The sequence below is a fragment of the Nomascus leucogenys genome, chromosome 7b, assembly GCF_006542625.1.
Source record: "Nomascus leucogenys isolate Asia chromosome 7b, Asia_NLE_v1, whole genome shotgun sequence".
NCBI classification, from domain to species: domain Eukaryota; kingdom Metazoa; phylum Chordata; class Mammalia; order Primates; family Hylobatidae; genus Nomascus; species Nomascus leucogenys.
In genome coordinates this window covers 32,857,499-32,881,084 of record NC_044387.1, presented here as the reverse complement: position 1 = coordinate 32,881,084, position 23,586 = coordinate 32,857,499, and the positions used below count along the sequence as shown (strand labels likewise).

General features: G+C 36.5%; 1 protein-coding gene across 2 annotated transcripts in view; it reads left to right on the top strand.

Annotated features, from left to right (window-relative positions):
* Window positions 1-23,586, top strand: part of SPATA5 (spermatogenesis associated 5) — a 381,760-nt gene that overhangs the window by 315,033 nt on the left and 43,141 nt on the right. The window lies entirely within an intron of this gene.

Below are 23,586 nucleotides of genomic sequence, written 5' to 3'. Positions count from 1 at the left end.
AGAACACTAGACTAGAAGTAGATTCTTCCATTGGGCTTCTTAATACAGCAGTTTCTAACCAATCACACACTTCTCTAACTTTGCTTTCTTTACCCATCAAATGGAAATGATACTACTACCTTCCCTCCTGTTTCCTCATGGAGAGCATAGAAATGAAATTAGGATATCATGAGTATAAAGGGCAAAGCAAACAGATTGTATCATTATCATCTTTTTATCATTTTGGCAAGTTATCCCAGTCTAATTTTGTATTAAAGATTCTCTCACAGTAAAAGGGACCATCTGCCCTTACCTCTGAAGATAAGCTCTTGACAAGAACAGCAAGACCTCTGTGAAAATATCAAAATGACTTTTACGTATGGCAGATAAACATTTTTTCTCTCCTTACCAACTCTTTACTTAAGCTATTTTTATTTACCAAATGAAATTCCATGAAATAATTCTGCAACTTTTCTAGCTGCATTTCTTAGGGAAAGGACCAACTATGTACCTCGACACAGAAATAGCATCTGTCACACCAATGATGTGGACTTGTAATGGGAGATTAATATTTTTTTAAGTACGAGGTTACAGATTATTTTTATTCTGAATTACTCATTAGGCTAGGACTCCACATTCTATTTTGCGTGCTATTGTTTTCATTCATCTTATGTAAACACCGAAGAGATTACCATATGACAGATCATTAGTGGTACTCCGAGAGTCTATTTGGAACTGAACTTAGTGTATCATGCAGTCATAGCTAATAACAACAGCCAAAATAAATCCCAGATCTATTCATTGTTTTGCCCCAAGAACCATAGATATAGATATAGACAGTCCCCAACTTATGACAGTTTGACTTAAGATTTTGGGGCTTTACAATGGTGCAAAAGTGGTACACACTCAGTACACTTCTCAACTTACAATACAGCTACATCTGGATAAATCCATCTTAAGTTGAAAATAACAAGTCGAAGATATCATAAGTCAAAAACATATATGCATTTTCGACTTAGACATATTCAACTGATGATGGGTTTACCAGGACATAGCCCCATCCTAAGTTGAGGAGCATTTGTATTTGGTTTTCCTCCTTTATATTTTTCAAGTCCACTGGAATAAAAAGCCATGTGGAAAGTAGCTTGAGAAGCAGTTGAAGTGCGCACACCTTCAACTCCTGAAACAATGATCTTTATGACCATCCATAAAGTTAAAATGAACGTAGAGTTATGGTTAACTGACTGCTCCAACATTTCTAGAATTTAGTTTTTGATTTGAGACAAGGGCTGGCATCATGTATAATGATATGGCAATTTGCAGGAAACAGCAAGAGGAAGAAACCATAAATCTCTCACTTGAGTTGGGTGAACTGGAAGAGCAGTTAGCAAGATATAAATGTGCCTTTCTCACTTTGAAGTAATTCATGGTAGTAACATCGAAGTGCAAAACAAAAATAAAACCCAGTGAGATTCTATCTGGCTGAAAGGAAAAAAACCTCATTTGGTGCCAGCAATTATTGTACTGGCTTGCTAATTCTTATGTGGTGCACTTCTTATTTGATCTAACATGTAAGCACATTTATGATTAATTTTTATATGAGATCTTCTGAAAATCGTCACAGGAAAAGTAGCAGAAAATTCTGTCTTTCCTCAAATTATATTTTTGTGTTTCATAATTGGGTTGGAGAGGGGATCCCGTTGTCCTATTTATAATTAGTATATTATTACAACTTCATAGAAATTTTGCTAACAGCTACATCTTAGTAGTTCTGTGGTTTCTAAGTTAGATAAGGTAGGTTTGTTCCCTGTTGAGGGTTTTTGTTTTGTTTTGTTTTGGTCTGAATAGTTAGGCACTTCACACAGTTGTTTTAGGAAAATTATTATTTCTTTAAAAGTCTTAAAGTTAATAAACGGGAGATTTAGGACAGGTTAAGTAATGCTTAAGATAAAAGGTTTCACCTTTCTCTCTGTTTCTCTGTCTTCACACAGAACCTTCTACATGGTGTGTGTTTAACAAGCACTTGACGAACTGTGGGGAAAAAAGATTTTTAAATTAGATTTAGGAAAAATAGACTTCAGTTCTCATTTGTTACAAGAGGAGCCCTCTAACTCCCTGCTGTAGACACAGCCATTTTCTCAGAGTTGGAGTGTCTCTTTGGCCACTTTGGGTATAAAAATGAAACTACTGTCAATTAATTGTCCTCACAAGAGAATAGTATATTATATTCAAGATTATATAAAATTAATTTTATTTAACTGTATACTATTAGCTATATGAACAAGAATTTGGGCAGGAAAGCCAGAGACGAGGAAATTCCTGGCACTCTAATTGTTTTTTAGAAACAAAATGTTGAAGTGTGGTGAGCATTTTCTATTTTTAATGAAAAAGTTGTAGAGGATGATTAAGATGGAGATGATACTGGTACTTTTTTTTTTTTTTTTTTTTGAGACAGAGTTTCACCCTTGTCTCCCAGGCTAGAGTGCAGTGGCACGATCCTGGCTCACTGAAACCTCGCCTCCCGGGTTCAAGCATTCTCCTGCCTCAGCCTCCCAAGTAGCTGGGATTACAGGCACCCACCACCACGCCCAGCTAATTTTTGTATTTTTAGTAGAGACAGGGTGTCACCACATTGGCCAGGCTGGTCTTGAACTCCTGACCTCAGGTGATCCACCCGCCTCGGCCTCCCAAAGTGCTGGGATTACAGGCGTGAGCCTCTGTGCCCACCACTGGTACTTTTAATGGCAGGGGTGAGAAGAGGTTACTTTAAAAAATTATTTTCTTTTCACTTGGTTATTTATTTTGCCCAATCAGCATTGTTCTATAAAGGCTTAGACCACCTCAGTGTTTGAAATAGCTCCTTCTGCTCAAAGTTACTCCATTTTTCCTCCGTGGAGAGGGTATACAGAGAATTGAAGCACTTTTGTAAGCCTCAGGAGGCTCTCAAGAGGAAGTCTGTCACCAGCTGGAAGGGGAATACAGCCATTAGGGAGCAGCCTCTGAGGGGAGACTGAAGCAGGTTGCATCTTTTAGCCATCTCTGCCACCTGCCACTCATTGTCCCTGTGGCTATGGCCCTCATTGTCCTGGCTTCTTGGCTGTAGCTGTCAGTTAATGAAAAAACATGTGCCATTTAAAAGCAGATGGGAATTTCTCTCAGGAGGAAGTAAGTCTTTTTGGTTATCACTATTGTTTTCTTTTGCTTTGATTTTTGTTTTTTAAGTTATTTGTAGCAATTCCACCTCATTTATTCACTTGTCTTTTATCAAATTATCCTGGTTACTTTTGGAAGAGTTTTATCTCTAACAGGAAATCAACTGTCACAAATATATTTACAAAAAAAAGCAATAACTGGGCTCATTACCCCATGTGCCCTATGCTTGGGAACACAGGTGATGAGTAAGATACGTAATTTCTTCTGTGTATCAGAATTTGCTGACATAGGCCAAAGACTGATATCTGTAAAATTGGGGTTGAATTTTTATTTGCATTTGGATATTATCCTCCTTTCAGTGAATCCCTTGGTATCACCAATTTGTGAGGGAGTCAGGCCCTTCTTGGCCAGTTTGTAAATCTCCTCCCTTACATCTTCAGAGGCCAGCTTCAGCCAAGTGGGGACACTGCGGTGACAGGGAAGAGCCGATTGGGACAGGCCCTTCCTGGGAGCAGGCATACAACTCATGATGTGGCAGTCAGGAGCAAAAAAACACCTCCTTTTCTTTAAAATGTAAAAATTTGCTTACTATAGTGGTTTTTTTATTGTAATCTTATGAATGTGGCTCTAGAAAATCTTTTTAAAGCAATTCATTAGAGTTAAATACATTTCACACTGAGTTTTCAAAAAGCTTTAACTTCATGTAAACTTAGTCTATTTGTTTTATTTTTAAATGATCTGTCATGCCCTGAATTCTGTTTTGTAGTCTATGCCTTCCTGGGTCTAATAATAGCACAAGATCTTCATGCCAGCTTGACATTAAAAAAAATCACCTTCTAGTTTGCCTCATTAATTCAAGAAGGGTCCTATTCACTATGCTTGAGCTATTATAGCTATTAAAAGGAGAGCCTTAAATTACTTTTCTGTTTCACTGATTAACGTTTTTTCTGACATCTCTTTTTCTCCCACACAGTGAAAACAGAAGGAGCAGTTATAGCGACTTAAAATGTCTGTACTCTTCCTACGTGAAATCTCTCGTGATAGTATTCCCCAAACTAAAATATCAGAGTCATTGTATTAGAATCTGGCATAGATTGTTCATCTGACCAGTCAAACAACACATGTGAGATAGGAATAAGGATTCTAAGGAAGCACCATTTGACCTGGTCTTAAGTGCTCTACTTGTTATTGTTAGAAGGCAGCTAGCAGCAGTGTACTTGTCTCCAAAGTGAAGCAGAGCACCACAGTACTTAGCACTCTCCTATAGACCAGGGGTTCCCAACCTCCTGGCCACGGACCAGTACCAGTACCGCATAGCATGAGTGAGTGGCAGGCAAGTGAGCATTACTGCCTGAGCTCTGCCTCCTGTTAGATCAGCAGTGGCATTAGACTCTTATAGGAGCATGAACCCTATTGTGAACTATGCATGCAAGGGATCTAGGTTGTGTTCTCCCTGTGAGAATCTAGTGCCTGAGAACAGTTTCATTCCAAAACCATCCCCCCACCCCATTTGTGGAAAAATTGCCTTCCACAAAACCAGTCCCTGGTCCCAAAAAGGTTGGGGACTACTGCTATGGACTGTCTGCAACCTACTTTTCCTGCCTAATCAGAAACTGCCCTATGAAAACATGCTGCTATCACCAAGTAGTCTACTATTTTTATTTGAGATCTTCTTTGCTATCTCTCTATTCTTCCTTGTGTCTTTATACTAAAATTCTGTATCTATGCCCCAGAATTTCAAAATACTCAGTGCCCTGTATCTGCAGGTGCCATCTGCAAATTCAACCAACTGGGAATAGAAAATATTCAGAAAAAAGAAACAAAAAATAACAATACAACAACAAAAAGTACAAATTTGAAAATATAGCATGACAACTATATAGCATTTACATTATATCAGTTGTCATAAGTAATCTAGAGATGACATATACAAGAGGATGTGCACAGGTTATATGCAAATACTATGCCATTTTATATAAGGGACTTCAGCATCCTTGGATTTTGGTATCTAAGGGGCTCCTGGAACAAGTTGCCCTTGGATACCAAGGGACAACTATATTCTTTCCTTACACGACCTACTGAAATAACTACTTTGTCATTAAACCATAATGACCACCCCACCAATAAATAGCCTATTCTTTTGTACTCTTTTACACTTATTTTTGTTTTACTTGTTTGGCTGTTACCATATTTTTTCCTGTAGTTATTTTATTTTTTTTAGAGACAGGGCCTCATTCTGTTGCCCAGGCTGGAGTGCAGTGTCATGATCATACCTTACTGCAACCTTGAACTCCTGGGCTCAAGTGGTCCTCTGGCCTGAGCCTCCTGAGTAGCTAAGAATAGAGGGGCATGCCACTGTGCCCAGCTAATTTAAAAAAAAAAATTCGTAGACATTGGGGGTCTCACCATGTTGCCCAGCCTGGTCTCAAACTGCTGGCCTCAAGCAATCCTCCTATCTCAGCCTCCTAAAGTGTTGGGATTACAGGCCTGAGCCACTGTGTCTGGCCTCTGTAGTTATTTTAATATGAGCAGCTGCCTCATCTCCCCAAACACAAATTCTCTAGGGCAGAGATCAGTTCTTGCACTTCTTAAAGTCTGGCAAAGCAGCTGTCTCACACACACTCGGTGGGCATTAATATTAGATGGGTGGTAGATTTATGTGTTAATTCTAAGTCATTTTACCAACCAAAAATGTCAGTTTTAACATTTGCTGAAGTGGCACTTTCTAGTTTTAATCATATTTTCATATACATTATCTATTTGAGTACCCTAACTCTTATGAGAGCAGTGCTATAGCAAAAGAACTAAAGTCAAGCAAAAGCAATTGGCTTGTCTGAGATCCCACAGCAAATAAGTGACAAACCTGGGACCAGAAACCAGGTCTCTCAGTTCCACTTGAAGGACTCCACGATCTCCTAATGCCTCTGTGTCAACACAACGTTCTTTGAAACTTTCATAGTTCCCTTTGACATCTCTGAATATTTGATAAAAGTTTGTCAATTCCTGTGAATAGTGACTTAGCAAACTAAACAGCAGATATGAAACATCTGTACCATTTTTATACCTTTTTCTCTTACAGTAATTGTCTTTACCTACCTTGTTTTCATCTTCTCCAAAAAAATATAAGCTACCTAAAGTTAGGAACCTTGTTTTTATCCATTAATTTATTTTATTTCCTAGGTATTGTGAATAATGTTTGCAGTTTAGAATGAAAGGTATAAACAACGAAGTTCTATATAATGTATTTACGTGGCATGATCTAGTGATGTGCAGAATGCTATAGGAGAAAGGAGGAGGAGTAACTCACACTACCTGGGATTAAATGAGATAGATGATACCCAGAAGAATTTTTTTCTGAGTTTTGGTTGGCAGATGGAAAGGCAGAGATGAGTGAAGGAACATGGTGTGGTCTAAAATCAGTTAAAGGTTGAATATGATTGGCAGAAAGAGTCTTCATGTGGAAGTAGTAGGGGATGAAGCAGAAAAAGCAGGTCAGACTTAAATATGAAGGAACTTGAATATCATCTGAACTTGCTTTTCTCCTTTCAGCAATGGAAAACTATTGAAAAATATGATGACTATTGTGGTCAGATTTGTGTTATTGAAAGATTTGTGGCATTTGTGTCCAAAGCCACCACTAGCTAGCCTACCAAGCACCATTACACGAATTAGAAAAAGGTGTTCCTTCACCCCACTTGGTGACAGCTTTTTGTTAGAGCAAAAAGCTTGTCAGAGCATGAGCAACATTTCAGCCCCTATTTGACCCCCTTGGCTGGGCACCCTTTTGTAGATACAAGCTTTACATCTGTACAAGGTGTCTTATTTTTGTCTTATCCACCTTTATCTCCCTCACAATGCCTAGCATAGCACCTTATATAGAGTTATTGTCACTAAATAAACAAATGGAGATTTTACATCTCAAATATATAAACTAATTTCTGTAACTTTAACATTTACCTCATGAGCCCTTGGATAAAAATAAATTGGGACTATTAAAGATGTCTTTTGTAGAAGATACAGAAATGGCCAACAAACATATGAAAAAATAGCATCACTAATGATCAGGAAAATGCAAATCAAAACCACAGTGCAATACCACTTCACTCCTGTAAGAATAGCCATAATCAAAAAATCAAAAAATAATAGATGTTGGTGTGGATGTGGTAAAAAGGGAACATTGTTACACTACTGGTGGGAATGTAAACTAGTACAATCACTATGGAAAACAGTGTAGTGATTCCTTAAAGAACTAAAAGTAGAACTACCATTTGATCCAGCAATCCCACCACTGGTATCTACCCAGAGGAAATAAGTCATTATATGAGAAAGGTACTTACACATGCATGTTTATAGCAGCACAATTCGCAATTGCAAAAATATGGAACCAGCCCAAATGCCCATCAATCAACAAGTGGATAAAGAAATTGTGGCATATATATACACCATGGAATACTACTTAGCCATAAAAAGGAACGAAATAATGGCATTCGCAGCAACCTGGATGGAATTGGCAACCATTATTCTAAGTGAAGTAACTCAGAAATGGAAACCCAAACATCTTATGTTCTCACTCATAAGTGGGAGCAAAGCTATGAGTATGCAAAGGTGTAAGTGATACAGTGGACTCTGGGGACTCGGGGGAAAGGGTGTGAGGGGAGTGAGGGATAAAAGACTACACAATGGGTACAGTGTACACTGCTTGGGTGATGAGTGCACCAAAATCTCAGAAATCACCACTAAAGAACTTAGCTATGTAACCAAACACCATGTGTTCCCCAAAAACCTATTGAAATAAAAAATGAAAATAATAATAAAAGGTCTTTTGTGCAGACTTAAACCTGCCATGAGGTACAACACTTGCTATAAATTGCTAGAATATTAAAAGTAAGGTGGATTATATCCTCTGAGCCATATTATGTAACTTTGAATATAAACTGTAAGGACAAAGGCATAATCTCTGCACCTGTTTAGTGGCTAAAATATGGCTTCTCTGTTGTAAGTGAATTATGAAGGGATCTTTCAGAGCAAAAATCAGCATGTGCTAAAAGTAGATATTTAGGACTGTAACTTTTCAGCTAGTCCTGTACCACTTCCCTTTTCCCTTCCTCAGCATTTTATGATCTACATGCTAATTGAAGAAATTTGGTAAAAGCCAAGACCCATCATGGCAACCTAGAACAATATGAGTTTAGCCAAATCATTTATCATTTCTAGAACTCACTTTCATCTTTTAATAAGGGGATAGGAAGATGGTCTTTTTATAATCCTTTCAAGTGTTAAAAATCTGTGTGGTTATATACCTGTCATAAATTAAATTAATTGTATAAGGAATCCCTTAGGGATTGGACCTCCAGGGATATGTAGTATGGTTATGCTTCTCTTACAGTCTGTCCAGAAAGCTGGGATCTTGGGATCTTAGTCAATGCCTCTATATATTTTCTTCTGTGGCCAAAAGATATTAATTATGGTACCAGAAGAATGGGGACTTTAAATGACTCTGACAGTGCATAGAACTTGGATTTTAATAAAATTCTCCTTAGCAAACTTTAACAGTTTTCCAGTAAGTAGAAAAGAAAATTTTACATGCTCAGAGAGTTGAAGGCCTGGTGATTTTTTGCCCTGAGATCTTTGGTTGTTATGCTTTTCAAATTCCTTAAGAACAGCTAGTCAAGTTCACTATCTATGATTTTGGGGATACTTGGATAAAAAGGGTTATAGAATGGAAATATACAGCAGCCAACTTTTTCCTTAAACTCTTTGTTGGGAAAGTAATGAAGTTTGCAAAATTATAATATTGTTCATTTTAATTTAACAATTTTTAAAACTTCAGTATATGGAGATACAATGTACTTACAGTGTATGGAGATTCTCTGTATTTCCAAACTTCACCTTCTGCTTAAATTGGCAACAAAAGTACATTCAGCTTACCTGAAGGCTATTTTAGATAGGATGTTTACACCAAAGCTAATCATACTCCAGAACACTTTGTGCTGCCATACCTGTATTGCTGACTCTATGCCAGGTATTTAAAACTGCTGTGAGTTTACAAGAAGTATTAGTCAGAAAGGAAATGGATATTGAATGAGAGGCTGGTTAGCAACAAACTTAATATAACTTTTTACACCCAAACATGGAAGCCTTTTTATAGGGAAGAAGTATATCCAGTGAACAAATTAGTCAGGACCTACCAGATAATCTAGTCCCCAAGGCTGATATCCAGAGTAAATCTGTATCTGTGGAGAATTACTCAAGCCAATGATAATGCCGATTTGAGCATTTTAACATTCCACCTTATTTCTCCTCTTCCAAATTCTCAGTCTCTCTATTTCCTCATTCTGTTTCTCCAATATTTTATATAAACCATTTAATCTGTGCTTCCTCATCTTCAGAAAAGTGATAAAATGGAGGTGGGGGTTAGGTTCTGTTAACCTGAGAGGAGCTTATGATGTTGAAAAAGAGATGTGCAAAGCATGCTATTAACTCTGTAGCATAAATTCTGGTAGTGACAGTTATTTTTGTTTGGTTATTTGAAGTGATGGAAGGCTGATTTCTAATAATAACCTAATTGATCTATATATGAAAAGATACACATGTAAAAACTGTTTCTCCTTTTAAGAACTTTTTTTACTATATGAAATTGAATTATGTTTAAGTACCCTGGGTTATGGAATGAGAAAGCTGTGAATCCAAATGCCAAGTCTTCCATTTCCTAGCTATGTGACCTTTTTATTCATATGTAAATAAGGATAAGAGAGGTCCTTAACTTCATAGTTGTCCAGATTAGATGACATAATTTATATAAGGTGCTTATCCTGGTAAGCACATAACAAGTGCTCAGTAAATAAATTTTGTTATAATCAGCAAATTTAATTTGATATCTAGTATAAAAAATCTACAACTTGCCTAATTTTTTCACATTGTGTTGCCATAGATTTTATGAATACTCATAATAAATGTTTCATGTATATGTCTTGTTTTTAGTTTTAATGATGTGTTCTTTAAACTATATTTCATAGTTTACATGCAGCATTTATTTCACCTGATTTATATTTATAAACATCTGTAATCCTATTTTTATTTTTTGCTTGTTAAAGATGTATACTATTTTTTACTTTTCAAATGTGTAAAGCTAATGTTTTACACTTTCAAATGTGTAAAGCTAATGTTTTCTTATAAACTGCCTGTATAATATCCCTATTTCGGCATATTCTTTAGTTAATTGCTAGTTTCTTACCTATAGCTTATTCCTAACTTTTTTTACATGTCTTGTTAATTAAAAAGAGAAAAATAGTAACTCAACTTTAGAAAGTTGAGGGTTTCTGTTTCCACTAGAATAATTGTTTAGGAAATAAGCATACCTCATTATTTTGCTCTTTCTTTGAAGTTAGGATTGGACCCCAGTGTTTAGGTAATAAGGCTGAGAAGTCTAATGCTGAGGACAGTAGCACCACATATCTGTTATTCAGTGTATGAAAGACACAATTGACATGTTATTCTTCATCCCCAAATGACCATAATTCTGAGTTCTGAAAGAAGTCATTCTATTAGAATGTTATTAAACTTCATAAAATGGTTATTCAGAGCTGCAATGCAGTGGTTACATTGTTCTTAAAGAAACCCTCCACTAGGTTTTGGAAACTGAAAAACAGAATTTAACCATGCCTGAGACTGACTAGAAAGAAAAGTAGAAAGAATTTAGCTTCATAGGGTTTTCTCTTTTTATTTTATTTGTGTTTCAGATTTCCAAAGATTATTTCTGATGTTCTTTAATAATAGCTCACTCCCTATTTACTATTAAATTCTGGAAAATGGGTTTTGCTTTTATATTTGTAGCAAAGTTTCCCTGTTTAGGAGCAAAAGAACTTTAGGTATAGTAAACCTGCTACTTTACCATTGTAGAAGTTCCACATCATAAATTAGATATTTTCCCTTTTCCTTCAAAATTAAGTCACACTACTTTTGGCACTTGGACAGGACAATCTTTCAGTGACAGCAAAATTAGCCTTTTGGCATATTTTTATTCACTTTGAAAGAATCCTTAAGGAGTGGTTTTATGTTTGAAAGCAAGAATTGTATTTACTTTGCCTAGGGTAAATTTCTTGCCTGAATATGTAAAAGAACGTAAGTCAAACACTCTTAGGTAAAAACAAATTAGTATCAAAAGATTTCATTATAATAACTTGTCTATATTTTATGACATAAAATAGTATATAACTAAGTTCTGTATAATTTTGAACTTTATTTCTGCTACTACAGTAGTGATACATCTTGAGGAACTCCAAGGAGCCTAAACATAAGTTTACACAGGTATTTGAAGAATCAGTTGACTCACTGTCTGAACTGAATATGTCTGTAAAGCTATGTTTAAATATATCCCTATATTTAAACTGATCATGGCTTATAAGCTAATCACTCATGAAGAGTGTATGTTTTCTTTCTTAATAGCCAGTATGTTAGACAGTCAATATATAATTTATGTTTACATTCATAGACACACACAGTTTCCAATTGGTATTTCGATGCCTCTTTCCTAAATATGAATTGAAAACTAAGGACCACTAATATTTGAAAAAAGCTAAAAATATAAAAGACAGTCTAAAACAAGCACAGGGAGAATAGAGATAATTAGGGAGCAGATGAAAAGAGAGACAAGAATAATATGGCCACAAAACAAGCACCAGAAGCTCTAAAACAGAAGGTTCAATTGTTCCTTAATTGAAAATGTAAAACATTCAGGTAGAAATAAAAAATAAATGGAAGAATTGGATGATCGAGTTGAAAAAGTCTCCCAGAAAGTCAGACAAAAAGACAAAGAGATGAGAATTGTAGACATGGTAGCATCTGACTAATAGAGGTCTCAGAAGGAACAAAGAAATCAGAAGAGAGAAAACTATCAAAACTTCTTTCCAAGATTTGAACATTAAATTTCTAGATTGAAAACCTCTACCAAGTGTCTGGCCTCAAACCATCACATTCAAAGGACTAAAAATTTGGAGTGCCACAAATTTATCAACAGCAGAAGCTATAAGACAGGAGAGCTATTCTTGAAATTTCTGAGGGGAAATTATTTCCAACCTAGAGTTCTATATCTAGCCAAACAATGAAATCATATGTGAAGATGGAATAAATTCATTTTGGACATGCAAGACTTAAAACATGTTTATCTTCATTCATGTCTTTTTAGGAAGTTACTAGTAAATGTGTTCCACCAAAAAACAAGGAAAAAACATGGCATCCAGGACAGCACATGAGAATAGTGAAGAGAATTCCCAGAGCAATAAAGAGAAATCCTGGAAAAGACATTTTTAAGCTTTTCTATAAATCTGGCAAGGAAATTCATTCTTATCAAGTTGTCACTGTTTGACTCTACTTTTCAATTGAGAATAAATAATAAGAAAGACTAGTAGGTGAAAATTGAATCACCTACACTGGGAATTATAAAAGCAAAATATTGCCTGAAGAAACCATTATATATTCTTTTCACCTCTTTATTCCAATCCAGAACTGTTTCTCCATGAAAGCTTTATTTTAGAATTCAGTGTTACTGTTTTCTATAATTTTTAAAACTTCAAATGTGTAGTTCCTGAAACACTTTAATAGCAGAATCTTTCCCCTCCATCAAATAAAACCATATGTGGGAAGCCCATTATATTGGAGATCCAATATAATGGATCTCCTGGTGCGGTCCCTGTCCTGCATGCCCGCTTCGGTGGGGTCCCTGTCCTGCATGCCTTTTCCTCCGGCCCGGGCATGCTGCATCCTGTGAGGCACCTTGGAGATTCCACAGAGCAGTTTAAAAACTATTACTGTAGCAAAAACACTGCTGAACACATGGCTTCATTCATATTTCTCAGAAACATAACATGAGTACCCATTAGTTTCATGAACTCACAGAAACAAAACATTCTTGTGACATGGCTTGCATAGTGGGTTGTATACCTGTGTATCTGTGAAATGAACACTAGAAGTCCATCTTGACAAGTTTGCACCTATCTGAATATATTAGTTTCCTTTTAAATGAAAAGTCATTGCCTTGGTTTCAAATAAAAATTGGAACCTCTAGTTTTTACATTCCTGACATTTTAAAGTTTGAAATTAGTAACTCATGTTTCTTTTCCCTTGTAAGTATGAGCTGAAACAAACATGAAGCACCAAAATAGCACTGTACTTTGGGTGGGGGAACCTGCATTTCAACTGCTCCTCGTAATACATCCTTCGTCCCCCTTAATGCAGTCTTTTCTTTTTCTGATGTCACCTTTGTAAAAGAAGCTGTTGAAAGATGTATAGTTTGTTTTATTCTGTTGAGATGGAGTCTCACTCTGTCACCAGGCTGGAGTGCAGTGGCACCATCTCGGCTCACTGCAACCTCCGCCTCCCGGGTTCAAGCAATTCTTCTGCCTCAGCCTCCGGAGTGGCTGGGACTACAGACGCCCGCCACCACGCCCGGCTAATTATTTGTATTTTAGTAGAGATGGGGTTTCACCATGTTGGCCAGGATGGTCTCGATCTGCTGACCTTGTGATCTGTCCACCTCAGCCTCCCAAAGTGCTGGGATTGCAGGCATGAGCCACCACGCCCAGCCAGATTTATAGTTTTAAATAACTTCCCGGATATAATCTTTTCTGGTAAATAAAACTAAGAGATAGGGCTAAAGGACAAAAGCAGACTAACTTAATACTACGGGAATTTGAGTTTTTATGTAGTGTGGTCATTATGGGATGTCTGTCACATCAGAATTGAATCTTCCTGTGTACGATGAAAATGTAAAAGATAAAATAGTAGAGCATGACAATAACTATTTAGTCTGAAAAATGATTTATCATTGGTGGATATTTAAAAAATGCCAACTCTATGGCCTTTACTACATGTATACCCTCTGTGGGGAAGGGTACTCCCTTACCAAACATTTTGTGAATTGGTTAATGTTTAATATTGATTTGCAAGGCTTAGAAATATAATGAAGAAATACCTATAAACCTTGTGTGCTTTGTGCATCAAGGAATTTAGGTGCATGTTGCTTTCCCATTTACTTATTCCTTTCAGGTTCTTCAACGAAATAATGCAAAAAACATAGCTCATGAAATTAAAGAGGAATACTTAAGCAGAAAAAAAAAATAATAAAGATTTTAAAAAGAAAGAGGAATATAACATCTTAAAAACCTCACCTTTTATATCCTTACTTTTAAGAATTAAAACCTTGAGCAAGTGCCTATCTTGGCAGGCAAATTATTTGACATAAAGTTTGATCAAAGTACAATTAGAAGAAAACTCAGAATCATAGCTGGAAATGTTATTATCTTCTTAGGTTCAACCTAAAAAGCCAGTGTACATACAGGTTAGCATTTCAAACTCAAAGGATTTGTTTTCATCTTAAAGACGATGAAAGGCCAGCTACATTTAGAAATCAACAACAATCCATCATTTTTATCCCTCAGTCATTCTCTAAGGGTATTTTTTGTGACACCTGTGAAGAAGCAAAGCCATGAAGGTATATCATAGATACCCAACTTTTCACTACTGATGGTGCCATTGTAGACAATGGCAGAACAATGCTGGAGAGTGAATATAGCACTCCAGAAAAGCCTCTCACTTAGGTGCCAAGTTCAAGGCCAAAGAATTACTTAGATATTCTCAGGGAAAACTTGGTTATGTACAATATCATGAACATGTAAACTTCCCCCTTCATGCTTATTTGCTGTTTACCAAAGATAAATTGTGACTTCCCAACTTTGTAAGAAAATAATAGTTGGAATGGCTTGAGGATGTTCTTCTATGCTTTTTTGCCATCTTCTGGTTCTTTTCACTTGTGAAAACAGTATCAATCTGTTGTTATTTTTTTCATTTTGTTTTAATTAAATGAGGATCATTTTATTATCAAGAATTGAAGGCTTCTGTGAATTCCTGCCAGCAGGGTGATAGCTGCTAGCAGTGCACAGCTTTGGTGTGAGGCAGTAGGGGTTCCATGTGGATATTGTCCCTAGACTAAGGGAAAGCCCCATTGCTGTGGCTTGTTCAGTGATTCTGCCTGCCAGCCCCATTTTATATAGTTTATCATGCATGGTTCGTGGCTTGTAGGATGCTTATTCCTCTGGGTTAAGTTTTCCTCTTGTTCTCCTTTGGTTTCTAGCTGACTTACTTGTGAGAGCAGAAAATTACCTGGGTGCTTGAGACCCATTGTTCATGTGATGGAACTGTGATGCACATACATTTGAATACATTTAAGTTTTTTATTTGCCATTTGTAACTTACACTGGAAAGCCATCCTGGTCCTACAGTTAAAATTTTCCCCTGAGTATTATTCCTAATATGTTCTTTTTTTCATGCCCCAAAATGATGTTTATAATTCTCATTTTCTCACTAGCACATGAGTAATATTTACTTATGCTGGTTTTGAAAGGTTTAGAATAATCAGTATTTCACTTGCTAAGAATCGAAACATTAACAATAAGACACTGTAATACACAGTGAGATTCTTTGAGGAATTGACACCAATGATCTTTCCTATCTACTTATAAATGCTTCCACCAATCAGCAAAAGTAGTGCAAAATTTCATCACTCAGTCCTGATGCTCAGATAATACCACAGTAGTCAGGGTGACCCTGTTGAGCTTCTGACTGCTAGAAAATGTTTTGCTTTCCATTTTTCAAAGATAGTTGTTGACAGATGATCCATTCTCTTCGTGTATGTATGTATGTATGTATGTAATGAAAATAGCCACCGTGAGCTCAGTAAACCCCTCCTTACTAAATATACACAAAAGTCCATTTTCAGGTTTTTGTTATTTGCAAAACTTGGTTATGTACAATATCATGAATATATAAACTTCCCCCTTCATGCTCATTTGCTGTTTACCAATATGATTCCCCTTGAGACTCCAGCATTAGATGCTATATGGCTGTACAAATTGGTTTGGGATTGCTTTGCTTACAGTCATCTCACTTCAGAACCCCACTTAGCAGTTTCTATGATTCTCAGGGAAAATGCTTCAGCAGAGGTAGACCTTTAGGAATTAGAGACAAGTTACAACCAAAGGAGGGACATATCTACCTGCAGAAGCTTATAAAAGCACATGAGATACGAGCATCGTAGCCTACTCAGATTGACATCTACTTGCAGATGCTGGTCATTAGTGACTTCATTGAGCACTGAGAGCAGTTTCGTTGAAGGAGCAGTAAGGGCAAAAACTAGATCGTAGAGAACTGAAGTCAAAATAGTAGTTGAGACTTATTGTGGATATCCCTTTTCAAGAATTTTGAATGAAAAAGAGGAGATTAGATTGGTAACTAGAGAGATACTGGTGGGGGCAGGGTATATTCATAGAATGGGAGAGACTTGAATATGTTTATAGGTTGAAGAGGGAGAGTCAGCAGAGAGAAGAGAGTGAAAATATCCAAGAGAAAAATGAGAAAGGGGATAACTAATGAAGGAAGATCACAGAGGACTGCGGTCATGGACACAAAGAAAGGTTTTGCCTTCAGCTGAAGGATAGGAGACTTTATCTCTTATTCAGAAAGAAGTAAGAATGATTGTGAATATAGACAATTTCTTAGGTAGAGGGCTAGAAAGGTGAAAAGGGTGGTTAGACTCAGTCATCGCTGAGCCTCAACTTAAAAGTCTGTTCCACTAATCTTTATTTTGTATTACTGAATGCATATATAATGAGCTACGTTAACACTGGGTTTTACTGTACATTATGCATAGTATAATATATAGAAAGTCTGATCCCTCTTTTTAAATAGTATGTAGAAATCCAAACTTTATCAATGTAAACATACTGAGTTTGAGGTGTCTATGGATCATCTTAATGGAGATGTCATACAGATTAGTTTTCATTTTTAAATTTCTCCCTATTTCATTGAAAATATGATTCACTATATAAAATTGTAATTAATATAGATATATTACATAAAGACAAAGGAGAAGCTGTATACATATAGATGATCACATACTAATGGAAGATTTTTTAAATTGTAAATTAATATTGTTTCCTAGACAAGTCAGTAGGATTAAGTATACAAGTTGAACATCCCTAATCTGAAAATCCAAAATCCGAAATGCTCCAAAATCCAAAACTTTTTGAGCACGGGCATGATGCCCCAAGTGGAAAATTCCACACCTGACTTCATGTGATGGGCTGCAGTAAAACATTGTTTCATGCACACGATTATTTATTGTATAAAATTTCTTTCAGGCTATCTGTATAAGATGTAGATGAAACACAAATGAAGTTCATGTTTAGACTTGGATCCCATCCCCAAGATAACTTATGTATATGCAAATATTCCAGAATCCAAAATTCAAATACTTCTGGTTTCAAGCATTTTGGAATAGGGTTACTTAACCTGTACTGAGGTGACAGGTAATCTCTTAGTCTTGTGGCTTTATATAATTAATGGTTAGCTTAGGACCTGTCTATGTTAGAAGTCTTGTCCATGCCACATTTTTGCCCAAGTTAAACTTCTACTGTAGCTTTTTCTTATTTTCTGACCTGCTTGATAATCTATTCTTATATGCATTCTCACAGTGAATTAGTCTATATAGTGTATTAGTTATAACTCAGTGTATTCTTAAAGGGTTTCCTCAATTATTTTAATATTTGACCTGCAATAATCTGAGAACCATTTTCATTTTCTATACATAATGGCTTTGTAGTTCAATGTTAAAGCTTTGAAATCTTCAGAGTGAATTGGTTAATAAAAGAAAACTAATTGTGCCTGGCCCCCAGTTTGCACTTAATAGATGTTTGATGAATGAAAGACCGAATGCATACAATTTCATTTTTGTGAAAGTCTACCATCCTAAAAACTCTGATTTTTTTTTTTTTAAGAAATAGTACATGTTCTTTTTGGACTGTCTGAAAACACTGACTCTTAACCATAATAACAAATAATTTTTATGAGTCCCAAGCTAGAGATAAAGAGACCTAGTTACTTTTACCTTGGGTATGAGTTTTGATATTTGATGATAACAAATTTGGATCGTTGCTGGTTTGGGCAAGGTTCAGATTAATTATATAAAAGAGCACATAATTAAAAAAAAACCTATCATGTCCTGTTACCCAATTCTCTGGTACAAGAGCTTTAGGCACTGATTTAATCTTGAAATGATAATTGGACTTCCCACTAGATTAGCCCATATGTTTTGAGAGGCTGTCTGGGAATGAGAGGATGTCATTCCTATATGAAGGAACATGTGGCAAGAATCCAGAATGAAGAACCATTAGTCTGTCTTACCAGAGTTCTGACAACACTGTGATCTGAAAATGTTTTGGCCAAAGTCAGATTTATTGAGGGTCATAATTTTCAGTAAAAAGAATCCCAGAGGAAGTTATTTGATAGTTGGAATAAAAATATGACTTATACACTACATGATTCAGCTACTTTGGTGTTGTTTTTTGAGTTGTACCCATATATTCACCTTCACATGCAAGTGTGCTGGGAAAAGTTTGTGTTCTGATTGAATTATGTTCACCTTAATTTCCTCTGCAATGCTTTTCCCTCAGGCAGACCCTCGAGTGATTGTCTTTTTTACCTCCTCCAATTTCCACCATTCTCATTTTATGTGTTCAAGTTAAATATGAACAACTGCAAACAGCTACTCTCTGTAAAACATACCATTTCTTTCCTTGAGTCAATGCATTCACTTTTCTGGTAAATGATTTTGGGGGCCTGCAGAAACCAACTGATGAGACCCCTGTAGGTGGTGAAGAGGAGTTTGCAAGCAATGTTTGCATAAAGTTCTCCTGGCCTCTTCTGCTCTTGTTTGGTTTGTTCTTTTAAACACTGTCTTATTATGACTTTGGTCTCTTTGGAGCAAGGAAAATGACCTGGAGGGACAGTCCTATGGCAGTTCAGCTTATATTCTTATGTAATTGACTTAACTGACGTATGCCTTGGTGTTCCTTTTTTTTTTTTTAACTTTTATTTTAGGTTCAAGGGGTACATGTGCAGGTTCGTTACATAGGTAAACTGCATGTCATGGGGGTTTCATATACAGATCATTTCATCACCCAGGTAATAAGCACAGTATCTGATAGGTATTTTTTCTGATCCTCTCCTTCCTCCAACCCCCCAGCCTCAAGTAGGCCCCAGTGTCTGTTGTTCCCCTCTCTGTGTCCATGTGTTCTTGTTGTTTACCTTCTTATAAGTGAGAACATGTGGTATTTGGTTTTCTGCTGCTGCATTAGTTTGCTTAGTATAATGGCCTCCAGCTTCATCTATGCTGCTGCAAAAGACATGATCTTGTTTTTTATGGCTGCATAGTATTCCATGGTATATATATACCATATTTTCTTTACCCAGTCTACTATTAATGAGCATCTAGATTGACTCCATGTCTTTGCTATTATGAATAGTGCTACAGTGAACATACATATACATGTGTCTTTATAGTAGAATGATTTATATTCCTTTGAGTATCTACCCAGTAATGGGACTGCTGGCTTAAATGATAATTCTGTTTTGAATTCTTTGAGGAATTGCCATACTACTTTCCACAATGGCTAAGCTCATTTAAACTCCCATCAGTAGTGTATAATCATTCCCTTTTTCCTGACACCTCATCAGAATCTGTTTTTTTTTGCTTTTTAATAGTGGCCACTCTGACTGGTGTGAAATGGTATCTCATTGTGGTTTTGACTTGCGTTTCTCTAATGATTAGTGATGTTGAGCATTTTTCCATATGCTTGTTGCCACATGTATGTCTTCTTTTGAAAGTGTCTGTTCATATTCTTTGCACACTTTTTAATGGCGTTGAGGTTTTTTTGCTTGTAAATGTAAGTTCCTTATAGATTCTGGATATTATATCTTTGTGGGATGCATAGCTGCATTTTCTCCCATTCTGTAGATAATCTGTTTACTCTGTCAGTAGTTTCCTTTGATATGCAAAAGCTCTTTAGTTTAATTAAGTCCCATTTGTCAATTTTTGTTTTCATCGCAGTTGCCTTTGGCATCTTGATCATGAGATCTTTGCCAGGCCCCATGTCTAGAATGGTATCTCCTATGTTATCTTCCAGGGATTTTATAGGTTTAGGTTTTACATTTACATCTTTAATCCATCTTGAGTTGATTTTTGTATATGATGTAACGAAGGGTTCTAGTTTCAATCTTCTGTACATGACTAGCCAATTATCCCAGCACCACTTACTGAATAGGGAGTCCTTGCACTATTGTTTTTGTTGACTGTCAAAACTCAGATAGCTGTAAGCATATGGTCTTATTTCTGGGTTCTCTATTCTGTTCATTGGTCTATGTTTCTGTTTTTATACCAGTACCATGTTGTTTTGGTTACTGTGGTCTTGTAGTATAGTTTGAAGTTGAGCAACATGATGCCTCCAACTTTGTTCATTTTGCTTAGGATTATGTTGGCTATTTGGGCTCTTTTTTGGTTTTGTATGAATTTTAAAATAGTTTTTTCTAATTCTGTGAAGAATGTCATTCGTAATTTGATAGGAATAGCGTGAATCTGTAATTGCTTTGGGCAGTATGGCCACTTTAACGATATTTATTTCTTCCTATCTGTGAGCATGGAATGTTTTTCTATTTTTGTGTCATCTTTGATTTCTTTCAGCAGTGTCATAATTCTCCTTGTAGACATCTTTCACCTCCTTGGTTAGCCGTATTCTTAGGCATATTTTATTATTTTTGTGGCTATTGTGAGTGGGATTGCATTCCTGATTTGGCTGTCGGCTTGGATGTTTTTGGTGTACACGAATGCTACTGATTTTTGTACATTGATTTTGTATCCTGAAACTTTTACTGAAGTTATCAGATCCAGGAGCTTTTGGGCTGAGACTATGGGGGTTTTCTAGATATAGAATCATGTTGTCTGCAAAAAGGGATAGTTTGACTTCATCTCTTCCTATTTGGATATCTTATTTCTTCCTCCTGCCTGATTTCTCTGGCCAGGACTTCCAGTACTATGCTGAGTGGGAGTAGTGAGAGAGGGCATTCTGGTCTTGTGCTGTTTTTCAAGGAGAATGCTTCCATCTTTTGCCTATTCAGTATGATGTTGGTTGTGGGTTTGTCATAGATGGCTCTTATTATTTTGAAGTTTGTTCCTTCTATGCCTGGTTTATTGAGGGTTTTTTAAATGAAGCATTGTTGAATTTTATCAAAAACGTTTTCTGAATCTATTGACATAATCACGTTTTTGTTTTTAGCTCTGTTTATAGGATTAATCACATTTATTGATTTGTATATGCTGAACCAAACTTGCATCCCAGGGATAAAGCCTACTTGATCATGGTGGATTTGCTTTTTCATGTGCTACTGGATTCGGTTTGCTAGTATTTTGTTGAGGATTTTTGTATCCCTATCCATTAAGTATATTGGCCTTAAGTTTTCTTTTTTTGTTGTGTTTCTGCCAGGTTTGGGTATCACAATGATGCTGGCCTCATAGAATGAGTTGGAGAGGGATCCCTCCTCCCTAATTTTTGGGAATAGTTTCAGTAGGAATGGTACCAGCTCTTCTTTTTTTTTTTTTTTTTTTTTTTTTTACTTTTCCTATTTCTTGAGTCTCCTTTAATTAGAGTAGTTTCTCGGCCTCCCCCTTGTGCATCCCCCTTTCGTGACATTGACAGTTTTATTATTATTATTATTATTATTATTATTATTATTATACTTTAGGTTTTAGGGTACATGTGCACAATGTGCAGGTTTGTTACATATGTATCCATGTGCCATGTTGTTTTGCTGCACCCATTAACGCGTCATTTAGCATTAGGTATATCTCCTAATGCTGTCCTTCCCCCTCCCCCCACCCCACAACAGTTCCCGGAGTGTGATGTTCCCCTTCCTATGTCCATGAGTTCTCATTGTTCAATTCCCACCTATGAGTGAGAACATGCGGTGTTTGGTTTTTTGTCCTTGCGATAGTTTACTGAGAATGTTGTTTTCCAGTTTCATCCATGTCCCTACAAAGGACATGAACTCATAATTTTTTATGGCTGCATAGTATTCCATGGTGTATATGTGCCACATTTTCTTAATCCAGTCTATCGTTGTTGGACATTTGGGTTGGTTCCAAGTCTTTGCTATTGTGAATAGTGCCGCAATAAACATACGTGTGCATGTGTCTTTATAGCAGCATGATTTATAATCCTTTGGGTATATACCCAGTAATGGGATGGCTGGGTCAAATGGTATTTCTATTTCTAGATCCCTGAGGAATCGCCACACTGACTTCCACAATGGTTGAACTAGTTTACAGTCCCACCAACAGTGTCAAAGTGTTCCTATTTCTCCACATCTTCTCCAGCACCTGTTGTTTCCTGACTTTTTAATGATGGCCATTCTAACTGGTGTGAGATGGTATCTCACTGTGGTTTTGATTTGCATTTCTCTGATGGCCAGTGATGATGAGCACTTTTTCATGTGTTTTTTGGCTGCATAAATGTCTTCTTTTGAGAAGTGTCTGTTCATGTCCTTTGCCCACTTTTTGATGGGGTTGTTTGTTTTTTTCTTGTAAATTTGTTTGAGTTCATTGTAGATTCTGGATATTAGCCCTTTCAGATGAGTAGGTTGCAAAAATTTTCTCCCATTCTGTAGGTTGCCTGTTCACTCTGATGGTAGTTTCTTTTGCTGTGCAGAAGCTCTTTAGTTTAATTAGATCCCATTTGTCAATTTTGGCTTTTGTTGCCATTGCTTTTGGTGTTTTAGACATGAAGTCCTTGCCCATGCTTATGTCCTGAATGGTATTGCCTAGGTTTTCTTGTAGGATTTTAATGGTTTTAGGTCTAACATGTAAGTCTTTAATCCATCTTGAATTAATTTTTGTATAAGGTGTAAGGAAGGGATCCAGTTTCAGCTTTCTACATATGGCTAGCCAGTTTTCCCAGCACCATTTATTAAATAGGGAATCCTTTCGCCATTTCTTGTTTTTGTCAGGTTTGTCAAAGATCAGATAGTTGTAGATATGCGGCATCATTTCTGAGGGCTCTGTTCTGTTCCATTGATCTATGTCTCTGTTGTGGTACCAGTACCATGCTGTTTTGGTTACTGTAGCCTTGTAGTATAGTTTGAAGTCAGGTAGCGTGATGCCTCCAGCTTTGTTCTTTTGGCTTAGGATTGACTGGGCAATGCAGGCTCTTTTTTGGTTCCATATGAACTTTAAAGTAGTTTTTTCCAATTCTGTGAAGAAAGTCATTGGTAGCTTGATTGGGATGGCATTGAATCTATAAATCACCTTGGGCAGTATGGCCATTTTCACGATATTGATTCTTCCAACCCATGAGCATGGAATGTTCTTCCATTTGTTTGTATCCTCTTTTATTTCATTGAGCAGTGGTTTGTAGTTCTCCTTGAAGAGGTCCTTCACATCCCTTGTAAGTTGGATTCCTAGGTGTTTTATTCTCTTTGAAGCAATTGTGAATGGGAGTTCACTCATGATTTGGCTCTCTGTTTGTGATTGGTGTACAAGAATGCTTGTGATTTTTGTACATTGATTTTGTATCC